The 10,016-nt window shown below is 43.1% G+C and overlaps 1 long non-coding RNA gene across 1 annotated transcript; it reads left to right on the forward strand.

Moving 5' to 3' along the window:
* The first annotated feature begins 464 nt into the window (after positions 1–464).
* Positions 465–5,043, forward strand: LOC309377033. The gene is made up of 2 exons (XR_014171391.1): positions 465–865; positions 4,819–5,043. It is a non-coding gene; the product is annotated as an uncharacterized lncRNA (long non-coding RNA).
* Positions 5,044–10,016: the final 4,973 nt, after the last annotated feature.

Genomic DNA, 10,016 nt, shown 5'->3' on the forward strand with positions numbered 1-10,016 from the left:
TTATAAATATGAAATTGGGAACTGCTAAATATGTAATATGATGAATTCCAGATTGGAGGGTGTTGAGGAAGTCTTTTAGCAATGTAAATATACCAGAGAATAATAAGAAGAAAAAATTCTTTTATTTTGTGTGTTTTTATTGTTGTTAAGTTTTTATGTTGTGTCAAATGTATTTTTTTTCTTTTTTGTTTTTGTCTATGTGCTATAAGAGAAAACTAATCATTTTTTGGAGGAAAAAAGTAATAATTCGTTTAGGAGGTCCATTCTTAACATGAAACTGTTCTTAACCTGAAGCACCACTTTTGTTAATGGGGCCTCCCGCTACTGCCGCGCCACCGGAGCACGATTTCTGTTCTCATCCTGAAGCAAAGAACTTAACCTGAGGTTCTATTTCTGGGTTAGCGGAATCTGTAACCTGAAGCATCTGTAACCTGAAGCGTACGCAACCCAAGGTACCACTGTATTAGTTTACCGGAATAGGGTGGATTGAGGAGTAAGTTTCTAAAGACAAATCTGATACAGCCTGTTGGCCATCTTACGTGAACAAGAATGGACATGGACTACAACATCCAATGAGTCAGGCTGCACAGTAGAGGGCATCCCTCGGATGTTTTGTGTTATTTTCCTTTGTAGTACCACATTGTTGTAGATATTGCTCTTGTGGCCTCCAGTGCTCTGCGCTTGCTGTCTTTTCTGGAGTTCAGTAAATATATAATTGCAAGTTCCCCCTGCTTCTCCTTTCAGTTGATTCAAAGCCAGTACCCTCTCCACCCATCATGAAGCACCTGGTGATCTTGCTGTCTGTTCTGGCACTCATGAGCTGTGCAATGGACCAAGATTGCATACCGACATGTACAAAGAGTATGTAAGTATGAAAGGGAAAGGAAATTGTTTCAGATGCCTGGTGAGGACATCCTTGTACCTGGAGAGGCATGGCAGACTGATGTGTAGCAGATCATAAAATCCAAAACAAAGGAAGACCAGAGTCCCACAAGGAGCACTTCAAAGAGAGTGGAGTCTCAGGAACACATAAATGGGCACCCTGTTGACCTTCTGGAAATTCCTCAGCAGGGAAAGGGTAGAGAGGCTGTCCTGGTTTTAAAGCTAAGGAAAGGGAGATAGTGGGGATTTGTGAAGTCTCAGGAACATTCCTTGTTTATGATGTAGGTGTGCTCAAAGCAGGAAGCTATTCTCCATTCTCTATTATTATCATTATGATTACTGTTATTAGTGTGCTCCATGCTCCCTAACCTGGTACCCTTCAGATTCTTTGGATGCTACAACACCTCTGACTGTTGGCCAAGTTGCCTGGAGCTGTAGTGTGAAACATCTGAAGGGCACTTTGTGCGTTCAGGAAGGCTGGTGCCATTGCACAATCAACCACTCTGCATCAATGAAAGATTGTGGCTAATCCACCTGCAAACCTACTAATTTGATGGCTGTCAATTTCACTGTAAGCCTACGTCCACCTCAAAGGACACTCAATAAATAAATAAATAAATAAAGGGCTTAGATTCATGAAATCTATTTAGTCATGTCCATTGATGTAAATCTAGACTACTCAGAGGACGGCGAAGATGGAATACAGTGCATTCTTGTTTACTAAGTGTCATGAATTCCCCTGGATAATTTTTAAGGATAGTTGTTTCTGCTGATATCCAAACAAACATTCCAGGAATCAGAGGCATGGTTGTTGCGGTGGAGGAAGCTGAATAGCTGTTCAATCATTTTAAATATGTACTGGCGTGTCAAGGAGTCTTGATAACAACGAAGGTAGTTAATTAAAAAGAAGATTAATTGCAAAAAAAACCAGATTCCATCTGAGCAGCAATCACAGCCGTCCATCTCTAAACCAAATATCTCCCTTCTAAGGGTGGGTGGGTGTTTCCTACAGCTGCCGGGATCTTGGGGAACAGGGGGTCAGCTCCCTCCCCTTCTTAATACTCTGACAATGCTCTTCTGTCGTCATTTCTTCCCTCTGAACTGCTTTCATTTCTAGTCTCTGTATTTTGTACTTCGCTGGCACACTATAATCCCCTGACTTGCAATTGACTCTATCTCTTCCTGCCTGCTTTCTCTAGCTCAGTGTTTCCCAACCTTTTTTGGGCAAAGGCACACTTGTTTCATGAAAAAAATCTCGAGGCACACCACCATGCCAGATGGGGAAAGGTCACTTTTTACTTATGTAAAAAAAAATAAAAAATAGTAACAGCATAGAAGGTAATGGTTATCTCTTTGATGTCTGATGGGAGGGCATTCCACAGGGCGGGCGCCACTACTGAGAAGGCCCCCTGCCTGGTTCCCTGTAACCTCACTTTTCACAGTGAGGGAATTGCCAGAAGGCCCTTGGCACTGGATCTCAGTGTCTGGGCTGAACGATGGTGGCGGAGACGCTACTTCAGGTATACTGGACCGAAACCGCTTAGGGCTTTAAAGGTCAGCACCAACACTTTGAATTGTGCTCGGAAAGGTACTGGGAGCCAATGTAGGTCTTTCAAGACTGTCGTTACGTGGTCTCGGCGGCAGGTAGCAGCGCTCACAGCTTACGGACTGCACCGTGTAACAGGTGTCTGGCCCAGCAGCCTCAGGCGGACAAGCCACTGAAACAGGCATTCAGAATCCATTCATTTCATAAAACCTGCAGGGCTCAATCTCTGTGTTTGTGTATGTGTGTGTTTCTGTTTTGCCCAAGGGTCTGGGGGTGGGAGAGAGCTCTTTAGCATGATGCTTTTAAAACAATTAAATTATCAACAAACAAACCTGATGATACGAATAGCAACGTCAGGTGCTACCGGGGGGGGAAGGGGGCCTACTCGGAAGTAAATACTGCGTCCAGGCGCAATTAGCGCTGATTTAAGGTGCACCAAGACTGCCTAAAAACCTCACCAAAGATATCAACAAAGCGCTTCGTTGCAGAGGGGAGAGTTTGTGCACCGTGGAGGCTGGAGGGTTTCTATTCTACATGCGGGGGTTGGGGGGGCGAGGAAAATGTGCTCCGTGGGGGGGCGGGGAAGGCAAGAAAAGGAGCTGAGCTCTAACTATAGGCTCCCACGCTTGAGCACGCCCGACTCGGTGGGGCGGACCACCCTCTCTCCTGGAGGAGGAGGAGGAAGAGGAGGAGGAGATTCCCATCCACGGCATGGCCTCCCGCGCTCCTGAACGGGAAATCTCTGCAGCCCAAGACTCTCCGCGAGGCAGCTCCTCCCTTCCTGCCTTGAGCCGCCGCCAGCCGCGCCCCCTCCCCAGTTATCTGCTGCCTGCCAAGCCCCGCCCCTCTTCATTGTCCTCCCCTTCTGTTTATTCCCCTTCCTCCATCCCTCGCTTTTTTCCCTCTCTTTCCTTTTTTAAAAAAAATATTTTCTCTTCCCCTTCTTTTTTCCCACCCTTTCTCCCCGCCCTCCTGGGTTAAAGGATTTGAGCAATGGGTCTGGAGGTGGAGCTCGTCGGAGGATTAGCCCGACTCGCCCGCCTCCCTCCCACGGCACACTAGGCAACGTCCGGCGGCACACTAGTGTGCCGCGGAACACCGGTTGGGAAACACTGCTCTAGCTGACTGTAAATCTTCCCTGGGTGCTGGTTCATTCATGACATGGAGATTCATACTCAGATCTTAAGCTACATCTCTTTTTACTTCTAGGAATCCAATATGTTTTTGTGGTAAACCCCGTAGGGTGAAACACAATGAAGAGCATCTGAGCGGAAGAGGTTGGTTTGGACTGGAAGATCCTGGGGGATGGAGCAAAAGGATGATGAGCTTTTCAGATAGTCTCTGTGCTTTGGCAGCTTTCCTTTCTCCTCCGATGAATTATTTAAAAGTCCTTCTTCACTGAGAAATGAGATCCGCACGATTTATGGTCTTAATCATAGTTCGCTAACATCTTGTCTTGAGGGCACATGGGAGAGCAGGGAAAGGTTTTTCAGGCATTACACATAAACTAAGGCCAACCACACACATCAATCCATTCCATGGGCTTCAGCAGAATTGTCCTTTCAAGTGTGATTTGGGCAGTGAGAGGGACACCTAGGCTGGCAATTTCCTGGTCAAGATGGCTTTCTGTTTTGGCTGTTCTGTCTATGCCAAATCCTCCTGTTCCTTTAATTTTAGTGGACAAGAATTCAGCAGGTGTAACTTTGCTAACAAAGAAGTATCCATGATGGGAAGTTTCCGACCTGCTGAATGTCTGTCTTTTGCTCAGATATTCAACAAGGTGAATACTGCTCAAGGAAGATGAGAAGGCAATCAATAGAGGACTCGGGAGGAGGTTGTGGGAGGGCAATAAGGATGAGCAGAGACCCGAGAAGCATGTAGTCATATCCAACTGATTTATATTCCGAATAGAGCCACTGCAATTAATTGAAGCCATTTTCTTTCATTTCAATGGGCCTACTTGAACTGGCACTAACATTGTATACAGGTAAACAACACAGTTTAGCCTTGAGAAAGGAAGAGCGAAAGGGAGAAGAGAGCACTCTTTAGATCCACGGAGGGCTGTCAGTTGGAAGATGGTAAAGAATCATGCTTTGCTGCCCCAGAGGAGAGGAGTGGATCTTACAGCTTAAGTTATAAGAGGGCAAATTTTGGTAGAACTTTAGGAGGCTATTTCTGATGGTGAAATTTGTGTTGTTTTGGGGAGTGAGAGAGCAAGTCTGCCCCTTCTTTTTTAGCCCCTTCCACGCGTTGGAGATGCTTGTAATGAAAGGGACAGGACTAACTGACTTCCAAAGACCCTCTCAGCTCTCTAATTCTGTGATTCCTGCTTTCTTGAAGGCTGATCTTTCAGAGAAATGAATCACATGCCCTCTACTTTCTACTCACAGATGCAGAGGCGGCTATGGCTGAAGAAAACTGAGAAGCAGATTGCAATCAACCTAGATGCTCAGCAGGTTCACCAAAAGATCTCAAAGGCACACCTTCACTGCTTGATACCTCCACTCCATTCATGTCTTCCATTAGCCCTGAACCCTGATTTCATGGGCAGTCACCCCAGTTGCCTCAAGGAACCTGTCAAAATTCAGCAATTGCAAATAAATTGTGGTCTTCAAGCCAGTCATTTGGTGTCTTGAATGTGAACCTACAAGATGTTAATCCAGAGGTGCACCCACATTCTGCACCTTCCAACATACTCTGAAAAGAGGAAAAAGCTCTGCAAAACAATTGCATATGCTTCATGTCATGTTCAAAGTGGTGTCCCCTTTTTAGGTAAATTGTTGGGCCCAAAAATATACCCGTGTCTTTCCACGCAAGCGAAGCTTTTCTCCAGAATTTAATTTCCTAGGAGAAAAGGGTAACCTGTTGAATTTCTCCCAGACACACACATCAGTTAAAGTCACAAGAAACCTCCTTTTCCCCAGTTCCCAAGAAATCTTATGGCCTCTGACTTTCTGAGCATGCAAAGGGTGCATTTCCCTCACCACTGTACCAGGTGAGATCCCATGGTCAGAAATACTCAGTGTATTTGGAAACAATTGGAACTAGGACATATAAACTGGACATATAGGACTAGGACTAGGACATATAAACTGAAGGCATTTGCAGATGGTTTAGTTTTAACAGTAGAAAATCCTTTAACAGTAGAAAATCAGTAGAGAGACTGAATGATTTTGGCCAAGTGGAAGTTTTTAAGTTAAATAAAGGGAACATCAAAATGCTGGTTAAAAATATGATAGAACAGGAACTTCCGGGTTGGTGCCTCCGGCAATGGCGGAGCTCCTCCGATCAGGAGAAACTTGCTCCGTGGAAATCAGGGTCTGACCGCCACGGCGAAGGTGGAGACCCACAGAAATCACAGGCGGGAGAAGCTTGTGAACCTGGGATTCGGCGGGCACCTTTTGCGCCTCCCCTACTCGCGGGAAACCCTGTTTTGGGGAAACGGAGCGACATGGGGTGAGTGGCACAGTGCTTCAAATTGACTGCTTCTTTCACGGAGTGAAGCCGCATCACTGTTGCCGGAGAGCGCTGACTTTTTCCTGTGGACAATTGGACTTTAAACAACTACCCGTGAGTAGAACGGGAAATTGGATTTTTAAATACCTTAATTTGGCACCGAAACGGGAAGGTTTTAAACAGGAAGTCCGCCTTCCTCTTTTGTAAATAGATTGAAGCAAAGACATTACAAGCTAAAGTCTCGGAAAGCCTTTGGTAAAGGATTAAATTTCCATTGGTTAAAATTATCAAACCCCCCTTGGAAGCAGGAGAAGAGAGGGAAAATTTTGGACCTAGCGAGCCTGCAGGAGAGAGTGAAAAATTAAATTACTACCGCTCTGAACCAGGAAACGGGCTGCCAGAAAGAGAGATGTTTTGGGAGAGTTCATTGACTGTGAACAGAACGAATTTGACAGCTAGCTAAACAAGAGAAATATACTGCTTCCATTGTCCTCTTCTGCGTTTAAAAAGGAGGAAAAGTAACTGAAAATTGAAACTATCTTTATTGCTTGAGTTGTGCTTGAAAGGATTGATACAAGTGGAGACTGTTTCCGTCTAGAGGGAGCTTTTGAAACTGTTACAGGAGTGGAACTGGGGAATCTCCAGCTGCAAGATAAGAAATTGTGAGAACTAGGGATTGACCTTGGACCATTTAAGAATGTTGACAGGAGAAGCCATAGTGACTGCATTGTGCAAGATAAGTTATTCGCTGGAACAGCTTCACAAGAAGACGGATGATATGACTACTAAAATTGATAACTTGGGACAAAAAGCGATTAATCTGAGACAAAAAGTGGGTACCAACACAGAAATAATTCAGGACTTGGTACTGGAATCTACCTTGGCAGGACAAATTGTGGAGGAGAAGGAGAAAGCTGTTGTTGTTGAACCTAAAGTAATACAAGCGGGATCCTCAGCCTAACAGAAGCAAATTGAGGACTATAAGTTGAGGCCTTTTATGATTGAATCTAGAAAAAGTCAGATTTTGAGGATCGGAGCCCGGCTTGGACTGGAGAAGGAAAGTTGGAAAGATCCCTCTATGCAGGGATTAATTGAATTTTGGAACATGGACTTGGGTCAGGAGGAGATTGAAGTTCTGGCAGCCTTTGGATTTGGAGGAATCTTGAAACATGTCCTGAAACACTTTATGGACCTTAACTTTAACTATGGAAATTTGGCTGACCTGTCGAGAAGGTATAAAAGCATTGATAGGTTGGAGTCTCCCCGAGATCTGCTCTTTAGCATTAAAGAATATGAAGAAGACCTGCAGAAGGGACTTGGAAAAGAGTTAAGAGCCTCGGACATAAGATCTCCAGGTTGATGGACTATATGGAATTGACGGAAAGGACTGGCAGAATCCGAGACCAGGGAGAAGAGATGGTAGAGGAAGATCGGAAAATTTAAAATTTATATATATAAATACTGTAAAATTAATGAGTGATAGAAAAATGATGGAATGAAATTTTATGGCCTTAGTAGAAATTGGGCCAGGAATGATTTTGTTCCCTGCCTTGTGGTGCTTGAACGAGCTGGACATTGTCTCCACTTTGCTGCACACAGGGAAATCCTGCAGAATTGAGAACACATTATCTTCTTCCTTGTCACCAAACAGAGGGGCAGAGGCCCATGAAGAGAGCTGCTCAACAGCTCCTAGCCACTACATGGACTCTCCTTGGTGCCTGCCAATCACAGGTTGAGGGGGGTCTCCTCCAGGTGATGCATTCAACTGAGGCTTCCTCCCATTTTCCTTCCACAAAGCTCACACACAAGATCACACAGAGGGTCAGAGGATATCTGGCATTTATTAAGCATACATACAGGGGATGCTGTGTGAACAGTGCATGACAATTAGCATTCATCCCACATTCCTTCCTAGGTAAAAATGTACCCTCATTATCTTTACATTTCCAATACTTATTCAACATTTTTTGGTACATTTTGGCAAGTTTGACTGGAATTAAATACCATCTATGCATCACTTTCATATAATTTTCCTTTAACGCACAGCACGCTGTAAACTTTAAACCAACCTTCCATAACTTTTGCCATGCCTCAAATTGTATATTATGCCCCACATCTTTTGCCCAATGTATCATTATTGATTTCACTTCTTCATCTTTTGTCTCCCACTCCAACAGCAATTTAAATACTTTTGATAGAACCTTTTCATTATTCTCCAACAAATCTTTTTTGTATTCTGGAGATTTCTTTCCCAAATAAAAAAGGTATTTTTATCTCTTTTAAATATATCATTTACTTGTTGATATTGGATCACGTCCGTAAACATATGCTTTATATTTTCATATTTCTCAAATTTCAACTGGTTTTCCTTCCTCTAACAACTCACTATAAGTCAACCATCTTCTTTCCATATTTAATTTTTTAACTGCTAATACTTCTAGCGGTGATATCCACCACAGGGTCTTGTTTTCCAATAAATTCTTACACTTTTCTCGTGTAAAATATAATGATTTTCTTACTATATGATTCAGAAACCATTTGTGTATTTTCACCTTCTCACACCACAGATAGGCGTGCCACCCAAACCTATTATCAGATCCTTCCAAATCCAATATATCTGGATTTTCCAAACCTATCTATTCTTTAAGCCAACAGATACAGGAAGCTTCATAATATAATTTTAAGTCTGACAGGGAAAGTCTTCCTCTTTCTTTTACATCTGTTAACAATTTATATTTAATCCTAGGTTTCTTGCCCTGCCATACAAATTTTGATATATCCCTTTGCCATTGTTTGAAGTGTCCTTTTCCATGAGCTATCGGAATTGTTTGAAACAAAAATAACATTCTTCGTAGCATGTTCATCTTTATCATTGAGATTATCCCCATCAGAGATAGTTTCATTCTTTGTGGTCTCTCCCACAACCGTGAGATGTCTCTGGCTGTTAATTATTTATATATATATATATATTAAAATAATACTTATTAAAGTTTCAAAAACATTACAGAAGTGAAAAAGAAAAGGAAAAAGAAAAAAGAAAATACAAAGTACAGAAAAATAAAAACAATTAAAAACATTTCAATCTTTCCATGTCTTGTCTTTCATTTACTTGTTTCCCTGACCTCCTCACACCTCCCTTTTTTGTATTCTAATTCAATTAGCAATTTCAGCAAACCCTTTCCATTATTTCTTTCCATCTTTTTCAATTTTTACCTTATCTTACCGTAAAATACCTTAAAACTTAAAACTTAATGCTTATTTATACATAAATCCTTATACCATTTCTACTAAAGCCAGACAGTTTCATGCCAACATTTTCCCTAATATTCATTAATTTTACACTAGTTCCCAAAAGGCAACATTGGAATCAGTTTGTTTCTCTTTTTTAACTATCTGTCAAAATGTTCCATTCACAGTCAATGGACATCTCCTACAATTTCTGTCTCTGACCCCCGTTCCCAGGTTTGAGATGGTGGAAACTTATTTTCCTTTACTCCCTCTCCTGCAGGCTTAAACAGTCAAATCCCCCCCCCTTTCTCCTGCCTCTAAGGGGGTTTTAGTGGTTATAAATGAAGGAAATTTCGACCTTTACAAAACAACTTTCCAGGCTATTAGCTTACAAGGTTTTTGCTTCAGTCTGTTTACAAAAAGCGGAAGGCGGACTTCCTGTTTTGAACCTTCCTGCTTCGGTGCCAAATTAGGATGTTTCTTGATCCAATTTTCCATTTCTACTCACGGGTACTTGTTTAGAGTCCAATTGTCGACAGGAAAAAGTCAGCGCTCTCCGGCAATGGCTATGCGGCTTCCCTCCGTGAAAGTAGCAATCAGTTCACAGCACCGCGCCGCTCACCCTACTTCACTCAGGAGCCCCAAAATGGGGTTCCCCGTGAGTAGGGGAGGCGCTCCTGGTTCTCTGCTGAACCCCACGTTCCCAGGCTTCCTCCACTGGGATTTCTAGCAGGTTCTCACCTTCGCCACGGCGGGAAGACCCAGTTTCCACGGAGCCAGTTCCTCCAGTCGGAGGAACTCCGCCATTCGCCGATGGCACTAACCCGGAAGTCGTGGCTGTTAATTATTTATTGCTAAAACTAGGACGGTGCTCCTCTACTCATCGTCCTCCCCAGAAAATGGA

This window comes from Podarcis melisellensis (genome assembly GCF_964234715.1).
Source record: "Podarcis melisellensis genome assembly, chromosome: 8".
Taxonomy (NCBI): Eukaryota; Metazoa; Chordata; class Lepidosauria; order Squamata; family Lacertidae; genus Podarcis; species Podarcis melisellensis.